The sequence below is a fragment of the Rhineura floridana genome, chromosome 5 (genome assembly GCF_030035675.1).
Source record: "Rhineura floridana isolate rRhiFlo1 chromosome 5, rRhiFlo1.hap2, whole genome shotgun sequence".
NCBI classification, from domain to species: Eukaryota; Metazoa; Chordata; class Lepidosauria; order Squamata; family Rhineuridae; genus Rhineura; species Rhineura floridana.
In genome coordinates, this window is record NC_084484.1 from 151,391,355 (window position 1) to 151,411,968 (window position 20,614).

Consider the following 20,614-nt stretch of genomic DNA (forward strand, 5'->3'; position numbering starts at 1 on the left):
AATACTCTAGGATGCAGTTCATCAGGCCTTGCAGATTTGAACTTGTTCAAGGTGATGAGGTATTCCTTGACCATTTGTCTATCAATTTCAAGCTCCAATCCTGTCCCTTCTACTTCATGTTTCCTGGGAGGGTCATAGACCCTCTTTTGGGAGAAGACTGAGCCAAAGTAGTAATTGAGCACTTCTGCCTTTTCTTTGTCATCTGTTATCATTTTGCCATTCTCATTGAGTAGCTGTGCCGTTTCTTTTCTCTGTCTTTTACTATGGATGTATCTGAAGAAAGTTTTTTATTTATTTATTTATTTATTTATTTATTATTTTTATTTATTTATTTATTTATTTATTTTATTTATTTATAGACCGCCCATAGCGAATAGCTCTCTGGGCGGTGAACAGCAGAGTTAAAATACAAAGTTACAATAAAACATACAAGGTCACAACAAGTTAGAGTAAAAAACATTGAATATAAAACATGAACGTTAAAATGCCTGGGAGTATAACCAGGTCTTAACCTGGCGCCTAAAAGAAAGTACCGTAGGCGCCAGGCGTATCTCCTCAGGTAAGCTGTTCCATAGTTCTGGGGCCACCACAGAAAAGGCCCTGGATCTAATAACAATCCTCCGGGCATCCTGATGGGTTGGTACCCGGAGGAGGGCCTTAGATACTGTTGTTGTTGCTTTTGGCAACTCTTACTAACCTCAGCTCATTCTCAGCTTTAGCCTTTAGGTAAATTGAAACTTGAAAGATTAAGTGAGAATGAAAAGTTATACACTTTCTCACCACTGTTAACAGGTCAGCAAAACATTAGGAGTAATATTAGTAAACATGTTATTTCTGTGTCTTCCATGTGAATAATAATTCCTAAAGCATAACCTCTGAACACTTGTTTTCTCCAGCACCAGTATAGACATCACTAGATACAGGGAACTCATGGCTGTTTTCAGGGGAACATCATGCTTGGAATTAAATATTTGGGGCATGATCCAGCCAAAGTTAAAAAAAAATGGACTGCCTTCAAGTCGATCCTGACTTATGGCTACCCTGTGAATAGGGATTTCATGATAAGTGGTATTCAGAGGGGATTTACCATTGCCTCCCTCTGAGGCTAGTCCTCCCCAGCTGGCTAGGGCCTGCTCAGCTTACCACAGCTGCACAAACCGGTCCCTTCCTTGTCTGCAACTGCCAGCTGGGGGGCAACTGGGCTCCTTGGGACTATGCAGCTTGCCCACAGCTGCACAGGTGACAGAGCACGTAACCCTGAGCCCCTCATTGTGGAGGTGATGTTTAGCTGGCCCTTGACACCCAGGAGACACAAGCGGGGATTTGAACTCACAGACTCTGGACTCCCAGCCATGCTCTCCTCCCCACTGTGCTATACCAGGTGTCCAGCCAAAGTTAAGCACACAGAATTTCAATGAGAAAGATTTAAGCATCTATTTAACTCTTCCGCTGAAATCAGTAAGACTTCTGAAGTGCTATTCTGCAGTTGGAATACGATACGAAAGCTCAGAAGAGGTCTGGTCATTTCATTTTAATAAGGGCTCTTATTTTCCAGTTGCAAGAAATTATAAAGAAAATTGTTTAAAGATGACCATACAACGTCACTAGACACAATGTAAGACCAGTAAAATCAATAATAACTGTGATAGTAGATTTTTGGATTTGTAAGGGAATTATGATTTTGCAGGATATGTTTTGCTGTCAAAGTTTTTTTCTGCTGTTTTACTGGGTCTGTTCTATAGATTTTTATTATGATTTTTATTGTAAAATTATTATATTATAAAAATATTTTTTCTGATTTTATATTATGCTTTTAACATTTTATAAGTTGGCTAAAGACTCTTTACAGTGATTAATAAATTTAACTAATAAATAGGAGGTTGTTATCATATGTTGCAGAAGTGTCAAAAAAGCAGTAAGATTCTGGTCTATAGTATTACTACAGATCCCTTATGTTGTTTACTGAACTATATTCAATATTGTTTGTTTATTTATTCTATGACCATTTATAAATCAGCAATGCATTAAAAAATCATGGAGGTGTACAATCAAATCATTAAAACTTCATAAAATTATAAAATCACACAGAACAAATGACACATGGAATCAAATTACCAGTTATTTTTACCACAGCAAGGATTCTTTTCAGTAAATCGTGGAAAGTTAACTGAAATCCCAATAAAATATAATTAGGAAAACAGGGAAACTGCTGGGAATTATAAAACTGGCCACACTGATAAAAAATCAAGAGAATTATAGAGAAACCCTGAATATTTAGCATTTGGTGGTATAAAGAGCGAGTTATGAATTGAAAACCTGGGAATACAAACTGTATGCAGTTGTAATTTAAACTGTGAGATGGGAAATCTTGATAAGGCTGAATTTAAGAGATTTGATAAATATAGATAAAATAGATTAGATAAAAATAGAAAAATACAGCTATATAATATTTAATACACAAGTATTTTGTAATGAACTCCGCCTCCCTTCCCCTTGTATGTATATATGCATATGATTAATCACAGTTTGTTATTCAGATACAATACTAAAGTGTGGTTAATCTAGGATGAAGTGGAAGTTTCCAATCTCCTTCTCATGGCCACACCAGAGGAGAAGGAAACAGGTTGTACACAAGTCTAAGGCTCTCTTATAGCTTGTTGTCATACAACTAAATCTTGCTTTAGTATTGATGTAAAGGTAAAGGTGAAGGTGTCCCTGCACTTATAGTGCAGGTAATTTCCGACTCTTAGGGTAACGTCTTGCGACGTTTACTAGGCAGACCGTATATATGGGGTGGGATTGCCAGTTCCTTCCCTGGCCTTTCTTTACCCCCCAGCATATGCCGGGTACTCATTTTACTGACCACGGATGGATGCAAGGCTGAGTGGACCTCGACCCCTTTTACCGGAGATTCAACTTCTTCCTTCCGTTGGAATCGAACTCCGGCCATGAGCAGAGCTTCGGCTGCGTTACCGCCGCTTACCACTCTGCACCATGGAGGGCCTTAGTATTGATGTACCATGGTAAAAAGATCAGGATTGGACCATGGGCTCCTCTGGTTTCTCACTCTCACATATACATTCCTCTCCCTTCCCCTTTCAGCATCAACCATGTGTAGACATCCACAGGAGTTTGTTTGTTTGTTTGTGTTTTTGAAGGGGGGTGAGCAGTTGTAAAGCCTGGAAAACCTGGCCTGTGTCTGACAAATGTGTATTCCAGGTCTACCCGAGGATGTGGACAAGATCCTTGGAGCAGCGTGCGCCACTACGTGTGTATTGGACCCTTGCCCTTCCTGGCTCATTAGAAGTACCAGAGGGGGACTGGTCGATTGGATCAGGGGAATAGTTAATGCCTCTCTACAACAAGGCAGAATTCCATCATGCTTAAAGGAGGCAGTTATAAGACCACTGCTGAAAAAGCCCTCCCTTGATCCCTCTTTATTGGGCAACTACCGGCCAGTCTCCAATATTCCATTTTTAAGCAAGATAATAGAACGTGTGGTGGTCGCCCAACTCCAGAGATTCCTGGATGATACGGATTATCTAGATCCATTTCAATCTGGTTTCAGACCTGGCTATGGGACAGAGACGGCTTTGGTCACCTTGGTGGATGACCTACGCAGAGAACTGGACGGGGGGGAGTGTGTCTCTGCTGGTTCTACTGGACCTCTCAGCGGCTTTCGATACCATCGATCATGGTATCCTTCTGGGCCGCCTTGCCGAGATGGGACTTGGGGGCACTGTTTTACAGTAGCTCCAATCCTTCCTGGAGGATCGAACCCAGAAGGTGGTACTGGGGGACTCCTGCTCGACCCCTTGGCCATTGACCTATAGGGTCCCTCAGGGTTCTGTTTTGTCCCCCATGTTATTTAACATCTACATGAAACCGCTGGGAGAGGTTGTCCGGGGTTTTGGTGTTCGGTGCCATCAGTATGCTGATGACACTCAACTCTATTTCTCTTTTCCACCTGAAGCCAAGGAAGCCGTACAGACCCTAAACCAGTGTCTGGCATCAGTGATGGACTGGATGAGGGCAAACAAGTTGAGATTAAATCCTGACAAAACAGAGGTACTCCTGGTCAGTCGGAGGGCAGATCAGGGAATAGGGGTTCAACCGGTACTGGATGGGGTCGCACTCCCCCTGAAGTCTCAGGTTCGCAGTTTGGGTGTACTCCTGGACTCAGCTTTGAATTTGGAGGCCCAGATTGCTGCAGTATCCAGGAGCGCATTTGCCCAATTAAAACTGGTGCGCCAGCTGCACCCGTTCCTGGACCTGCCTGATCTGACCAGGGTGATGCATGCCTTGGTTACATCCCGCTTAGACTATTGTAACACGCTCTACGTGGGGCTGCCTTTGAAGACTGTTCGGAAACTTAAATTGGTACAAAGAGCTGCAGCCAGAGTACTAACTGGGGCTGGTTACGGGGACCATACAACTCCCCTGTTACAACAGCTCCACTGGCTGCCAATTTGTTTCCAGTCACAATTCAAAGTGCTGGTTTTGACCTACAAAGCCCTATACCGCTCAGGTCCAGACTATTTGACAGATCGTATCTCCCTACATGAACCTGCCCGGGACTTGAGATCTTTAGGTGAGGCCCTTCTTGTGTTCCCTACACCTTCGCAAGTACATTTGACGCGGACACGAGATAGGGCCTTTTCGGTGGTCGCCCCTAGGTTGTGGAACTCCCTCCCAAGTGAGGTACGATCAGCTCCCTCCTTGCCGTCTTTTCGGTGACAAGTAAAGACTGTTTTATTTCAGCGGGCATTTGGGACAGAGAACGACCAGGATTAATGTCTTATAGGCTTGGTGATCATATTATATGATTTTATTATTTTAAATTGTTCACTGTTTTAACTTTTATCTTATAATTTTTAATTTTCCCTTATAATTTAATTCTTTTTTAATAATATACTCTGTATTTTTTAATGATGTTGTTTTTAGTTGTAAGCCGCTCTGAGTCCTATTGGAAAAGGGCGGGGTAAAAATAAAGTTTTATTATTATTATTATTATTACTCTTCCATTGCTTCTCATTGTGTAGACCTGCTATCTATCTACCTGATTACTCAGGTAGACCTGTCTTTTTACTCACAGCTGAAACCCTAAATTCTTTCCTTGGCTTCCTTCCTCCACACCACTCTTAATTAACTGCACTGCTGCTACAATCACCTTCAAAGCCCTACCTGCATTCTTCCTGCAACTTCAAAGCCTCAACTCAAAAAAACTCAAAAAAACACCAGGAAAACTACACTGGACTACACTTCAAGACTGTCATAGAGTACTCTACCTCCCCATTCCCTCCAGCAAAATGGGTATAATAAGACCAGGTAACCCACACCCTCTCAACCACAATCCTCCCTGGCAATATGAGTTTTATAATGATGAACTTTATGCATATTAGCATTAACATTTAATTAAAAAATTACAAAGTGAGAGGGAGAACACTTTCGTATGAAATAAAACTTGAGTTGGAAAGATCATGAACTCCTTTGCTACCTTTTGTTTTTGAATTGACAAAGGTATACTAAAATTCTGAATACCTGAATTGTTTTCTATGGGGAGGAATTACTCATCCACTGGGGAAGACCAGCATAAAACGTTTTAAAAATAAAACTCGAGTCTAGACAATGGGTTTTTCACTCAAGCCTTCTCTTTGTCTAATTGGCTATATCTTCTTTCCTAAATGTCAGTCATTACTATGAGTTCATTCGTGGCTAAAAACATTAAAAGGCAAGAGCAGGCTACTTTCTCATGAAAAAAATGAGGATAACAGTGCCTGCATGTTTTGCCTCATATCTTGGATTCTACAAATTTTAAAACTTACTTTAAAAAAAAATGAAAGTAGTGAATTTGGGGGTTATTGCCTTTGTGGATGCTCATGTAAACATGGAATAGGGTTATACCTACACCAACACTAATGCTATATCTGGACCAACTGTATGTATGAGTATTTTATGACACAATTGCTGAATTACTCTTGCTGAACATATGAGTAATGGTAATCATTAAAATTGTGCAAATAAGATTGCAAGAACAAACAACCTTCAACCACACAAGAAAGTAAGAGTTGAAACTCAAAAGCCAGTGAGGTAAAATAAATTGTTCCAGCTAGGTTTTTAACAGTTGTAAAGGAGATATTAGATAACTAGTGAAAAGAAATAAAACAACACAGAAAGTAAGTGGCTATTACATGAGAACGAGCTATCTGTCACAAATTCCTGTCAACAAAAATATTCCATCACATGGCCAGTTATTCAATTTCACTGACATTGGCCAGGGTGAAGACTTTTGCCTCTGCTATCCTGAAGCTTCAAGAAATTTCAAAATAGCTTGCCATCCTCAAGCCCAATAAGGGGTATCTATCCAGGTTCGATTTTGTGATGTATTATAGTCAGGAAGTGTAACAATATAGACCAAGTGTAGCCAGGCATTTTTTTAACTTTTAAACTGCAGAAGATGAAGGTCAGAGTATGGGGCAAGGTCAGTATTAGGAGTACAGGTACTCTGTGAACATGGCTGATTTTTAATGAATTTCAACAGATTATGAGAACTCTCAGAGAAAAAAGTCCAAAAGGGCTCTGAGGTTTTTTCTCTCTTTTTAGACTTTGAACTCTCGATTTTCTGACTGTTTTGTGTATCGCCATGAAAATTGACAGGGTTGTTAAGCAAGCGTTTCTGAGTTCAGTACTATACGTTTTGTAAGGTTATGTTTTGAAATGAGCTTATGGGAAGCATCAGAATGGCATGGGGGGTATTTTCAATTTAACATTGCGGAATGTGAAAAATCCATGCTGGCTATAGTATACAGCCTTGTGGCTGTATAATCTAACATTCCATTCTTCAAACCATGGTCTAGATCCAAAGAACTACAGACAGGGAGGTCTGGGTTCCTTGCCTTACACCAAGTCAGACCAATGATCCATTAAGCTCAATACTGTCTACACTGACTGGCAGCGGCTTTTCAGGGTTTCAGGCAGGGTACATTTCCAGCCCTATTTGGAGACACTGGGGATGTGCTCTACCACTATAGACCAGTTCAAGTGGTAAATCCACCACTGCTATAAAGGGAGAATAAAATAATAAGAAAAATAAGCAGCTTTTTTTTGTTGTGGAGACAAGCAGCAATAATAGGAACACAGATCAAAGTGTGATGAGGCAATAAAGACCTATGACTTTACCTGCTCTTATATTTGTTCCTGGCTCTCATATCTACCCAGAAAAAGAGTTCTTTGAAAAATACCATAAAAGTGGCTGAGTAACCTAAAACTGCATGGCCAAAGGTTTTGGATTTCCTTTTCAGTAGAACCATGTACAGGGGAGAGCTTGCAAGCTTCCCATGGACAACTGGTTGGCCACTGTGAGAACAAGATGCTGGACTAGATAGGCCACTGGCCTGATCCAGTAGGCTCTCCTTATGTTCTTATTTAAGCTTTCTTCTACGGATACTGTGGTTTAAAGTTTAGTCAGGTCAGGTACTGCACCAGGGGTTGGGAACCTCAGGCCCAGGGGCCAAATACAGCCCTCCAGGTACCAATATCCAGCCCTTGGAACTCCTTTCAGACCATACCTCTCACCAGCCCTGCTCTGTGCCCTCTTTGATGCTGCTGCCTGGCTGGAATGTGTCTTTGAACTAGGATAATGCCTCTGCTTGCCTGAATGGAAGATGTGTGTGTAGAAACCTCTAATGTTTGTGTAACTGAAATGTAGTCTATTGTACAATGGTAAGAATGACATCTGTTGCCTTGTTCATATTTCGCCTCTGATATCCAACCATCACCAGCATGTGGCCCCTGAAAGGTTGCTTATGAGGGAATGTGGCCTTTGGTCCACTCCTGTATTATATGATCATCTGGTGGATGCAAAGTCCCTTTTGGATGACACTGCTCACTAAACGTTTAAAAAGCAGGATATAAAATGTAAGAAATAAATAAAAAGCATGAAATATGAGTCAGAACACAACTAAGCAATATGTTCTTAAATTTTACAGACTGGGCTAAAGCAAGGACATATCTAAGAAATGACGCAAGGCTTCTTCTCAGGCTGATATTTGGGATTAGAATAGAATAGAATTACATATCATTCATATTTGTAAAATCTGCTTTAAATGTGTTATCTCATTTGAATCCCAAGGATAAGGAAATCAGCAAAGCAAATAAAGAAAAAAAACAATTTCTTACATGGTCTTGCATGTTCACATCAAAATATAGCATGAAGTACAAATTGCACTGGCAACATGTTCCTAAAATACCAGCTTTCAGAACTGTTATTACCATCTGTTCTTTGACAACCTGCATTCAGGGTAGCAGGCCAACATGAATTAATGTGTTATCAAGAAACTATACTGGTAGGTAAATGGCAACTCCTGTCTATGTACTGTGCATGCTCTGTGAATAAATAAAAAAGCCTAGTTAGTCAGGCATCCTGGTCTGAGAATCCCTGGACTAAGGAAGCATTTTTGGCAGGCTCTCCCAAACCACAGAAAGATATAAAGACATAAAGATATAGAAACAACCAGATACCCTTACCCCTTGGGAGTCATAAAGGCCAGGCATTCTCATATGGGACAGATCCAACAACAAATTCTCTAGAGATTAACAGAAGCAGAAACATCCTTATCCCAGTCGCAGTCAGCATATCCATAGCTTTCTGCAAGTCCACTTGGCATCTTTAAGAAATCATACTCATACAAAAACACCCGACACAAAGTGGGAGAGAACAGTCTCTAAGTGTCTAAAAGAGCTCTGGTTCTCAGTGTTTAAAGTCTGATGGCCAGGATACTTGTTGTTAGATAAATTAGGGCACTCAACAGCAGAAATGGCAGAATTAATTGGCATAAAGACATCTACACCTGAACTTCAAGAGATACGATGAATTTAGACAGTTGGAAGAGCCATAAGGACCCCAATATTCTCATGGAGAAAAATCCATCACCAGTACTGTTTATTTATGTATAATTTCAACAGCCCTTGCTCTCGATGCATAGCACTGCTTTCCCCCTTTACAGTGATAGTAGTATAAAGGACAGAGACTACAAAAGGAGAGAGGCGGAAAGAGACAGAAGAAAAGGGTGCGTTCAGAATTCCTGATGCAAGTGTCTTGAGAACAGGAATCTCAGTCTTGGTTGAATCCACATGTATTCACATGCTCCAATAAAAGTGTTAAAAGTCTGACTAAAAATCTTAAAGTCTCAGTGTATTGTTTTTCTACTAGCTGCAGCCAGACTGACTATTTCAGCAGGTTGGAAAACTTCTGACATATTTTCATTGAATAATTGGTACCAGAGAATTTGGCGCATTGTGCTCTCTGAGAAATTAACACATAATCTGAGGCTTCGTAAGGGGCAGTCTAAACCTGAGGGCTTTGAAGCACTTTAGTTCCCATTCCTCTCCTCTTTGTCACTCTTAATTCTGAAGGGATTCGTCCACCAAGGTCTCAGAGGTCATGCTGGTCTAAAGTTGCTTAACTGAACATCCAACATCATATGGGCATATTTAAGTTCTTTGCCCCTAGGTCCTGCCTTTCATTTACTGTGGGATTTAAGGCAAATGACCCTTGCATCTGTTCATATATATGTATATTGTTTTATACCTTCTCTTTATTTTAATGATTTTCTAAAAATTTCAATAAAATACATTACCAAAAAAAAAAAAGAAAAAAGAAAATCTTACCTCACCTAGCTAACACAAAAAGAGATGAACTAAGCACAGATTCCCCATTCTGGTACATCCATAGTATTTTGGGCTTCATATTTAAGAAAACATATTTCTACAAAAGTGATTGTTCTCAATTGTTATAACAGGTCAACAACTCTTATGCACATGGACATGTATTCCAAGAGATGCACTCAATGGGACTTACTTTGAGCAGACATGTACAGAGTGGCACTGATAGTAACTTTTGTATGATACAGTCAGGCACTAGGGCTTGCAGTGAACTATGAATTCCATCCAGTTTTGCACACCTGGATATGATACAATTAAACCAATCACATTCTAAAATGAATCTGGAATCAGTGTTACCAAAGTGCACCTGGCCTTCATTTTGGACCCTCACTGTTACATTGGTTCAATAACTCCATTTTGTCTGGAAACATTAGCTGGCAGTGGCTAACAAATTATGACAGGGAAAACAACAGAGTCTTGGAGCACCTTAAAGACTAACAAATTCTTTAAGGGGTCAGATACATCTGATAAACTGGACTCCAGGCCTCCAAAAAAATGCCATCATAAATTTGTTAATCTTCAAGGTGCCACAAGGCTCTTTGTTGTTTTTGCTGCAACAGACTAACTGCTTTAGAAATTAGGACCAGATGCATCTGCAGGTTGATGCCCTTTATGGATTTAGAAAAGACAGTGTCCCAGCCCCTCTGTACACAGGCCTGGTAACTCTCAGAAGTGTTATGCAAAATCTATTCCATTTCCTAAATCAACCAATAGTGACTGACAACAGTGTACATCAGTTGGCTATTGAGAGCCCTAAGCTCTCGTGTAACCTTCCATTTAATACCAAAACACACAAAGTCAAGCACCCCCTCTATTCAGAAAAACATAATCATCCTCCCTGTAAATCTTCCTCCTAAGCTGCCACTATAATTTTGCATTCATTTTTGTCTTTCTAAGGTCAGAAGCTATCAGAGGCCCAGAGAGGCATGGGCTACTTCCTGTCTTCAGCCCTGTGGAAAGGTCTTGGAGCGATGAAGAGAAGGAGACAGACTTGAACTTGGGAGAAGCTCCTAGTGAGGTGCATTCAGATGTTTTTGAGCTTGAAGGCTCCCATGCCCCTGACAGTGACAGCTCTGTCCCCGTACATCCAATTACCACTGATGAGGCACTGCCCAATCAGGAAGTTGCCTCTTCATCTTCCCTTCACCCACCTTCCTCACTCACCCCGCCATTGCCACCGCGCAGCCCTCCTCCTGAGGAGGAGGACCGTGCTGAAGTTCTCCAGCCGCCCTCGCCTCAGACCTGTAGGCTGTGGAGTGGGCAGGCTCAAAGGGTTCCCACTGTCCCACTAACAAAAAGCGCTTGTATGCATGTATGCTCCTGACCATGACATGTTTCTCATGCAAGTAGGAAGCCTACGCATCCTTACGTAAGGCTGGTAAGGGGGCATGTCTAATTGATGAGACAATGTATTAGTGCAGTATAGTCATTCCTAGTTATACCGGGTAACTGAATCCTGTGTAACCTGCAAGCTGATTCATGAAGCACTCTGAACTGAAATTTTCCATTAAACCTATTAAAGAAAAGCACACCTTCGTGTCTGCATCTGACTTCGACTGGTTTCTTGCATCCCCTACCTCCTCTGCCCAATGACACCATGACACCATGAGCAAGATGGAAGCAATCAACAGAGAAGACATGCGTAGCACCTTGGAAACCATGCTATCTGAGCTCCAGAATCTCCGCACTGAGACCCTGACTCTTTGCGCCAAGACTCAGACTCTTTGAGTGGAGAATCAGAACCTGCAAGTCCAGTTGAACCAGCTTGGAACCCTATATGGCGGCCTTGCAATAGGGGATCACTCCAGCCTAGCTGGTGCCTCACCCTCATATCAAGATACCAGTGGGACTTCCCCTCAGGTACAGCGGGAAGCATGAGTAGTTTGCAATGTTCATTGCACAGTGCGAGCTGTACATCAGAGACTTTAGACTTTCCCAATGACTCACTAAAAGTGGCCTTTGTGATCAGTCTATTGGAGGGGGAGGCAGCCCAGTGGTCTACCTCTCAGCTGTCATGGGACAATCCCGTGTTGGGTCAATATAACAACTTTGTTGCTGCCATGGCGGAAATCTTCTATGATCTTCAGAGAAAAGTCACAGTGGCCTGCCAATTAGAAACCCTGTGCAGAGCAAGGACTCCATCAGGACTTATACCAATGCTTTTCGAATCTTGGCACAGGAAGTGGAGTGGAATGACTCAACCCTGATGTACCAATACCAAAAGGGCCTCAAAAATGAGGTGCTGGACAAATTGGTGTGAACTCCAGCCCAACACCTTATCAGAGCTCATTCATTTGTGCCTGCAGATCAACAGTAGGCTTGAAGGTCGTCACTTGGAGCAGAAGGCTTCCTTGGCCCAAACATTACATCCCATACCCCTCCCTCGAATGCGCTTCTCTTAGCGTGGGAACCTCTACTCAGTCGGGGGTAGAACCCATGCAAATCATGGAGGAGAAAGAGAAGCATAGCTGGGAGGGGCTGTGCCTATACTGTGGAAAGGTGTGGCACCTTACAAAGACTTGCCCAGCCAAGTCTGAGAAAGCACCAGTGCAGGAAAACTCCAAATCCCAGCTCTCGTAGGGCTCAACTGTGAACAATGGACTTCTCAACATCCCAACCCCGCCAAAGCTGGCCTTGCATTTACAGCTTTGTTTGGGATTATCCTTGGGTTGGAACATCCAAGTACAAGCCATGGTAGACTTGGGGATGTTCAGTAACTTTATGGACTTGGGCTTCGCCAAATACCACAACATTCCCATCACTTCACTAGATGCACCCTTAACTCTACAGACCATTGATGGGCAACCCCTGGCCTCAGAGGCCAGGCAACCATGGGGCTGACTGTGGAGATACCTAAGCATCACTAACAGCTGTCTTTTTTCCTTGCCACCCTGCCCGTTGTCCTGTGGTCCTGGGGATGACCTGGCTGATAGAACAAGATCCCACGATTTCACGGGGGGATACTTCCATGACGTTTTAGTCAGACTATTGCAGACAGAACTGCCAGTCTGCTGGAGCTCAAGCAGTGGCAGACACTGCTGCCCTGCCTCCTCCTACAATGCCCATATTGCCCACCAAATATCAGGACTACTGTGACATGTTTGACAAAAAGAAGGCTGAACAGTTCCCTCCCCCCCCCAAAGTTATGACTGTGCCAATGATTTGATTCCTGGCATCCAGGTTCTCTCCGGCCACACCCACTCACTGTCTGAACCAGAGCTAGCCACCTTAAGGGACTTTACTGATGCCAATTTGAAGCAGGGGTTGATTTGCCCTTTCAAATTCCCATCCGAGGCTCCCTTGCTTTTAGTCAAGAAAAGGTGCGTCAAAATCCATCCCTGCAACTACACAGAACTGAATAAGATTACCATCTCTAAAGCTACCCACGCCCCCTCAGCAATGAGATGTTGGAGCATCTGAGAACAGCAAAAAACTACACCAAACTGCTCACAACCTCATCAGGGAGGGGGATGAATGGAAAACTGCTTTCAAGGTACGGTCACTTCGAATACCTGGTCATGTCCTTGGCTTGATTGAATGCCCCTGCAGTCTTCCAACATTTTATGAATGACATCTTTTGGACTACTTGGATAGCTTTGTGATTGTTTATTTAGATGACATCCTTATTTGGTGCCTGAGCATGCTTTTTTCCCTGTTCTTCCCTGTCCCTTTTCCCTCATGTGTCGTGTATTTTACATTATTAGCCTAAGAGCAGTTATTTAACTTTTGTACATTGTATTTTGTAAATTGTATTGTTTTATTGATGCATTTTATATTGTATTTTTATATTTGCATTTTTTGTAAGCCACCTTGAGGGCCTTTGGCTGAAAGGCGGGGTATTTAATAATAATAATAATAATAATTAATAATAATAATAATATACTGATTCCCTGGAACAGCACAATGCTTACGTGAGTGCAGAGCTACAGAGACTGAGAGAGCACCACTTGTATGCAAAGTTGTAAAAGTGTGGGTCTGACTTAACCACCCTGGACTTTTATGGTGGAAACAGATGCCTCAGACGTAGCCATCAAAGTGGTGTTGCCACAGCCCTTCAAGGGGGGGGGGATTTACATCCCTGTACGTACTTCTCCCATAAAACTGATTGACTCTGAGCAAAACTATACAATATGGGAGAAGGAATTCCTAGCCATCCATGATGCCTTTAAGATGCGGCAGCATCATTTAGAGGGGGCATAACACGTTGTGGAGGTTTGCACTGATCACTGGAACCCTGAAAGCCTCCAGATGGCCCACAAACTGAATCAGCACCAAGTACGCTGAGTCAGCACTAAGAACTACTTTGCCAGGCTTCACTTCCACATTACCTACATCCCCCACGCCCAAACCCACAGAGCTGATGCAACAAGCCTAGGCCAGAGCATCCTCTTTGCCACATCATACCCTTAGACAAGATTGTGGCAGCCACTTGTGGTGACCCCTGGATTGAAGAACTATGAGCCACCCAGGAACAAGATCCCTTCATTCAAGAACAGGTCCATGAATTATAAAAACTCCCTCAGGACAGGGCCCCATGTTTCACAAGGAGGGGAGGACTGCTCTATCACTCCTTTACTTCCAGCTTGCTTCAGCCTCCAAGTCATCCCTTTATTATAGATCAAAGACTGAAACAAACTAAACAGCTGTTATTTCAGAACAACTGCCTATATAAACAAGATATGAGAAGATCAAAGTGCTGCAACTTATAACAGTGTCTACTGCACAATATGCTCTCTTCAATTAACAATTTTACATTGCAATTCTTTATTTGCACTGAAGAGGAACTGCACAGCAAACACACACACATACACACAGGCCACATAAAACTTGTAAGAGGGCTAGCAAATTCACATGAAACATGCTAAGAATTTGCATAGGTTAATGCAATAGCTATAATTCCCCCTAGCAATAAAGTTAGATCTGAGTGCCTATCAGTTTGGAAACAAAACAAGGCCACCCAAAAATAAGATAGTGGTTTCTATGTAACTGGAGGACTCCCTAAGTCCACAATTTAAGTAAGTTTGTAAATTAAACAGAAAACCTAAAAATCACAAACACTGTATGAGGTTGAGCTTACAAAACAGAGATGTCAACTGAGTCTACAGAGAAAGAAGAAAAGGCTTAAAGCCGCCAGAAAAAATAGTATCTACCTATCTGTTATATCTATGGTTGAGAGCAGCTGAGACAAAGAATGTTAGGGTATCAGTTGAAATCCCTCCCCACAAAAAAGCAGGTCTGGAGCAGGGCTGTGGAGTCGGAGTCGGAGTTGTGGAGTCAGAAGCCATTTTGGGTGCAGTCGGAGTCGGGAGTAATTTTGGGAGGAGTCGGAGTCGGAGTTGGTAGAAATGTACCAACTCAGACTTCCAAATAAATTTTGATTGACAAGAAGCAATTTTGGGTGGAGTCGGAGTCAGAGTTGGACAGCAGAAAAATAGAGGAGTCAGAGTCGGAGTCGGACAGTAGAAAAATAGAGGAGTCGGAGTCGGAGTCAGAGTTGAAGGTTTGGTGTACCGACTCCACAACCCTGCTGTGGAGTCGGTACACCAAACCTTCGACTCCAACTCCTCTATTTTTCTACTGTCCGACTGACTCCTTCATAAACAGCAAATGTATATTAACTAGTAATAACAAATTTACTGTAGTAAAATGTTAGCACAAGGCATTTCATCACCACCACGTGAATCATCAGGCTAGATTGATAGAACATAAAATATATTTATTTGATTAAAATTTCTGAACAAGAAAACTTTCCTAAATTCCTATGAAAGTTTTCATTTTGAAGCCGGAGTCGGAACATTTCTACCAACTCCGACTCCACCCAAAATTGCTTCCGACTCTGACTTCGAAGCCCTGAAAAAAAGCATGGAGAAGGGAAGGAAGACTCAAGTCCTTGGCACCTTTTAGGAAATATCCTGACTTTTTTGAAGTGGGGAGATCAGGGTAGAGGGGATGTGTGCCATGAGTAGGAATGCTGGGGGAGAGAAAATGGCAAATGTTTGCTTATTTGTCCCAAGCCAGGGATTAGCCACCCCTGGTTTTATACCAATAGTTACTCAGTGTGTAAGAACCCAGTCTCGTGTACTTTTCTCTCTCTTATGATCAAGTGCCTGGAGGTAACTAAATTGTTTGAGCAGACTTTATATGATTCTCATGCCAAATGATAGACATGGAAAACTTATACATACTTCAGTGGTTTTGAATCTATAGTGCTGGAACATAAATGCATAGTTACAGACCAACAGCAATTTACACACACAAAACACTGCATGCTTAAACAGACACACTTCCAAAGCAGTAACAAAAGCATTAGTTACCACATTATATGCAATGCACTATTTCATTCTAAATCTGCACAATGTAGTAATGACGACACATTCTTCTCATATTAAGTAACATTAACATGTAAAAACATATGAGGGCATCAAATAGCAAGAAAATTACAATAATTTTAACTCAAAGGCTATGGAGGATGACATATAGTTAGCCACAGAAATGGGCTAATCGACTCTCATATCTGCATCTCTTCAGTCTGAATGAGGTCTCCAATTCACACTTCCATCCAAGCCTCAGTGGAAAAACAAAGCTGAGTACAAGTTTAGGAGCCATGGTATATCTCTAGTAAAACTAGATGATGAAATGTTCAGCGATAAGAAATGTCTTAACTTTGTGTGTACCCATCAATCGGTATAAAAGGTCTCTTTTACTCTTTTAAATAAAGAACAGGATGTATGAAAGAAACGCCTGCAGGCCCCCAGTCAGTTTAGGCCCTGCCTGATGCAAGTGCCATACCTACAAATTACGACAAAGTTATTATTTGCTATTTAACAGTTCCATATCTAAGGCTCATAAGCCTACCTTAGCCACACTCACAACATACATTTATTCCAATATTATTTCACTTTAAGAAGTCATGGCTTCTCCAAAAGAATCCTGGGAAATGTAGTTTGTGAAGGGTACTGAGAGTTGTTAGGAGACTCCAATCCCCCCACAGAGGTATAACTCCACAAGTGGTTTAACAATCAGTCCCTCTTCCCAGAGAAATCTGGGAACTGCTGCTCTAGGGCTGTTTTAATCCTTTGCTATCAAGTACTCAATAAAAAGCAGAAAAAATAGCCACTATGATTGGAAGAATAGTGAGTGCTTTGAAGGTATAAAGTGTTGTCATTTTTTCAGATTACTTTATCTCTTTATTTCACCCTTTAGAAATAAGCACCCAGTCCTTCTCCATTCATTATAACAACTGCAGAATAAACAAACTCTTACTTATTAATGCAGGCAAACAAACTTGCTTCTTTATTGTCGGTTGGGTAGAAAGAACACAAAAGAAAATGAAATAAACATCAGAGCAGAGCAAAGTCCAAGGGGTGGAGTCTAACTGTAGCCCATAATATAAAGTTCTAACATTTAACTCTTCAAGGGCCATGTCACTATACAGGCTATTTTTTTTCAAGATCACTTAAGTAATTAATGGGTGATTGTGATAATGAAAAATCCACCCTTAGGGGAAATCTTGAGTGAGCAGACTTTGGAGGCTCTTCCAGATGAGGCTTGTGTTGTGCACTTGCCCTGCCTTATTCCCTGAATTTTTCAGAGGGTCCTATTCTTAAATTGCTCCTGTTCTTAATACGGGCTGTCATTCCTTAAATGGAGATTGTCATTCTCTGTCATGTCACAAATTAAAAAGACAATTTCCCCAAAAAATACGGGGGGGGGAGCAGCACAGCTCTAGGGGCATGGGGCCCCCATTTCCCCTCGCCCCCAGTTACAGGCCTGAATACATTAGCATATTTAACATCAAGCCTAGTTTGGCCCTGAGCTACTGGGATCTGCATGACTTACTAAACAGGACATTAATCACATTCCTGGAGATAAAAGATTCCGGCCATATTCAGCCCTTTGTATGACCAAAGATTCATCCAGGCATTGCCCTTAATATTGAAGACCTTTTTTCATTTGAAGATATTCTTTATTATAAAAAATGAAATTATATTTTGTAGAAATGCTCCCAGATCCCCCAAAGGAACCTCTGGAACTATCAATTATTTAAAAAATGAAAGATTCATTTCATATAAATTGCAGTAAAAATTCAAGCAGCTCTGATATTCTGCTCTCAGCAATCCAGTTCCATCTTGTACAGATAAATATTTTAATTGAAAGACAAATCCCTAAAGACATGTCAAGGTAAAACCTATTGAGACAATGGAAGTGCCTGCACAACACCTTGAGGCTATTCTTTTAATTTCCCAGGAACAGTAGTGTGCTTCCAGAAAAAAAAAGGTATCAACAGTAATTCAACAAAATAGTGTTTTTGTAATTAATTTTGCCACTAAAATTACAGTACAAGCCAAACCATGGCTAAATGTGAACAAGCAAGTGTACGAGTGCATGCAGCAAAAATAATTGTCGCTTCACTCCTCCCCCGGTCCTGCTACTGCTGCACTACCCTAGCTAAGTCATGGTTTGGCTTAGTTTTATGTCCAAACCTAGGCTCAACGTAACAAATCTTGGCTACAGCTCACAGCTTGTCTGGAGCAAGGCAAGCCATGAGCCTGGCTCAAACATAATGCCAAACACCAGCAGCAAGACCAGGGATAAGTGAAACAACAGCAATTCTTGTTCCATGCACTTGCACATTTGCTTATTCACACTTAGGCCATGGTTTGAGCTTAGCATTACCATGTCATTGTGAAAGTAAGATTTAGGGGTTAATGTGTTATACCTCAATTGGTTGGAAGGGATAAAAGTATCTACAGAGAAGGCTTGTAAAACAAATTATTAAGATTTTGGCAAAGAATTACAGGCCTCTTTCCCTGAGTGTTTTGGAGAAGACATAACTTTCAAGATACCTTGATCCTCTGCTTTCTGCAATTTCATTTTCTCTGCTTACTAAGAAGAAAGTCCCACTGAACTTTCTTCTCAGCAGACAGGACTGCACTACATGTTTCTCATTTCGCCCTCAAAATATATTGGACAAAGACCACATGGGCGATACCCATGTTTCATTTTTTGTAACCAGGAACACAAAAGCACGTTTAAAGGAGGATAAGACGGATTATAGCTAACGTGCTACAAAGGTGAACTGCTATAACTTACTGAGATTCATCCATGCTGGTGATTCACTAAGTGTGTTTTTGATCATCTACTCTAAAAACTGCTACTGCAGGGGTCTATGTTTGGACCATTAAAAGGCTAACTTCCATTTGCTCTGCCCCACCTCCTTGTTTGGGACCCTTATAAGGATGAACTGCTGCCTAGAAGGCCACTGCTTAAGGATTTACTCCTGCTCTCTCTTTGATATTTGTTGCTGGGGTGTGGGAGAATGGCCTTTAAGCGGGAAAATTGATATATTTGGTTTTTAGGTTTTTTTTAAAAACTGTGAGTTGTATTTAATTGTTCGAACTCTGCATTGGTGTAAACATTTGTGTGCTGACTGGAGGATGTTTGGGCAGAAAGGTGGCATAGAAATAAGTTCATTCTAACTCAGGGGTTCCCGAACTGTGATCTGTGGTTCACCAGCTTCATTCAAGTGGTCCGTGGAATTGTGGTTGACGACGGGAGACAGCACATCCATTGTATTAAATATTCATACAGATTTTAGTTGCATTTTATTGCTTGTATATTGTATTTTATTGTATTGAAATTTGAATTCCATAGAATGTAAACTGTAATACAATAAAAGGTAATATAATAAATAAAAGCAATGCAAATACATGGATTAAAAATCATACAGTATCTTGCATAGCTGCAACAAGCAGAAAAAAGCATTAAGTGGTCCATCAAGACTCTCAGCACTTTTCAAGTGGTCCATGGGGGGAGAAAGTTTGTGAACCACCAATGTAACTAAATATAACCAACATTACAGTTTACACAGCAGAGGATTACTTCATCCCTAAAGGGGATGGTTCAGGCTCTGCAACTTCATTTTCTCCCAAAACCATATTGTTTGCCACTTACATCCATTCCTGCATCTGATGCTCATACAGAAAATCAAAATAAAACTGTTTAGTTAGTCTAAAAGCACTGTTCTTCAACCTTGAGTCCCCAGAAGTTGTTGGACTACAGCTCTCATTATCTCTGCCCAATGGCCAAGCTGGCTGGGGGATGATGGCAGTTGTAGTCTTAACAACAATCTGGGGACCCTAGATTGGAGAACACTGGTCTAAAATGTATTACTTTATTTCTCAAATGATCTGTGGAAAATATATGTTTGCAAGCCTGCCTGATTGTTGGCATCCTCGGCAGGAGCCCTGCTACCACATACAGGGTGCTTTCTAGAGTGGTGATTTGTTTGTCAAAAGTATCTTTCCCATATCTATTCACCTGATACCCAGACATTCACCCCGGGTTTTATTTACCCAAGAGTTTAATAGTATCTAGTGGGTTTCCTGTTGCTGTTGATATGAATTTTTATGGTTCTATATTGCTAAGAGAGCCAGTGTGGTGTAGTGGTTAAGGTGCCGGAATACAACGTGGGAGACGAGGGTTTGAATATCGACACAGCCATGAAGCTCACTGGGTGACCTTGGGCCAGTCACTGCCTCTCAGCCTCAGAGGAAGGCAATGGTAAACCACCTCTGAATATCGCTTACCATGAAAATCCTATTCATAGGGTCGCCATAAGCCAGGATCGACTTGAAGGCAGTCCATTTTCATTTTTTCATTTCATTTTGGTAAATTTTACTACTTAGCATTTTTAGAATGATATTGTTTTAATTAACTGCTTCAGTCACCTGTGGCTATGATCAAAATACAGGATTAAATACATATACATACACACACCCCTATTTTTACAGAGTCAAGAAGCAGTACAAACATAGTTTTAGGTGGTGTGAACTTCAGTTCCCATGTATTGCAACAAATCAATTCCCGGTTAATTCAGCTTGACTCACAG

At 41.4% G+C, this 20,614-nt stretch overlaps 1 protein-coding gene across 7 annotated transcripts in view; it reads right to left on the minus strand.

Annotated features, from left to right (window-relative positions):
• The window catches only part of FRY (FRY microtubule binding protein), a 367,201-nt gene that overhangs the window by 220,750 nt on the left and 125,837 nt on the right, over positions 1–20,614 (minus strand). The gene's annotated exons all lie outside the window — the stretch shown is intronic.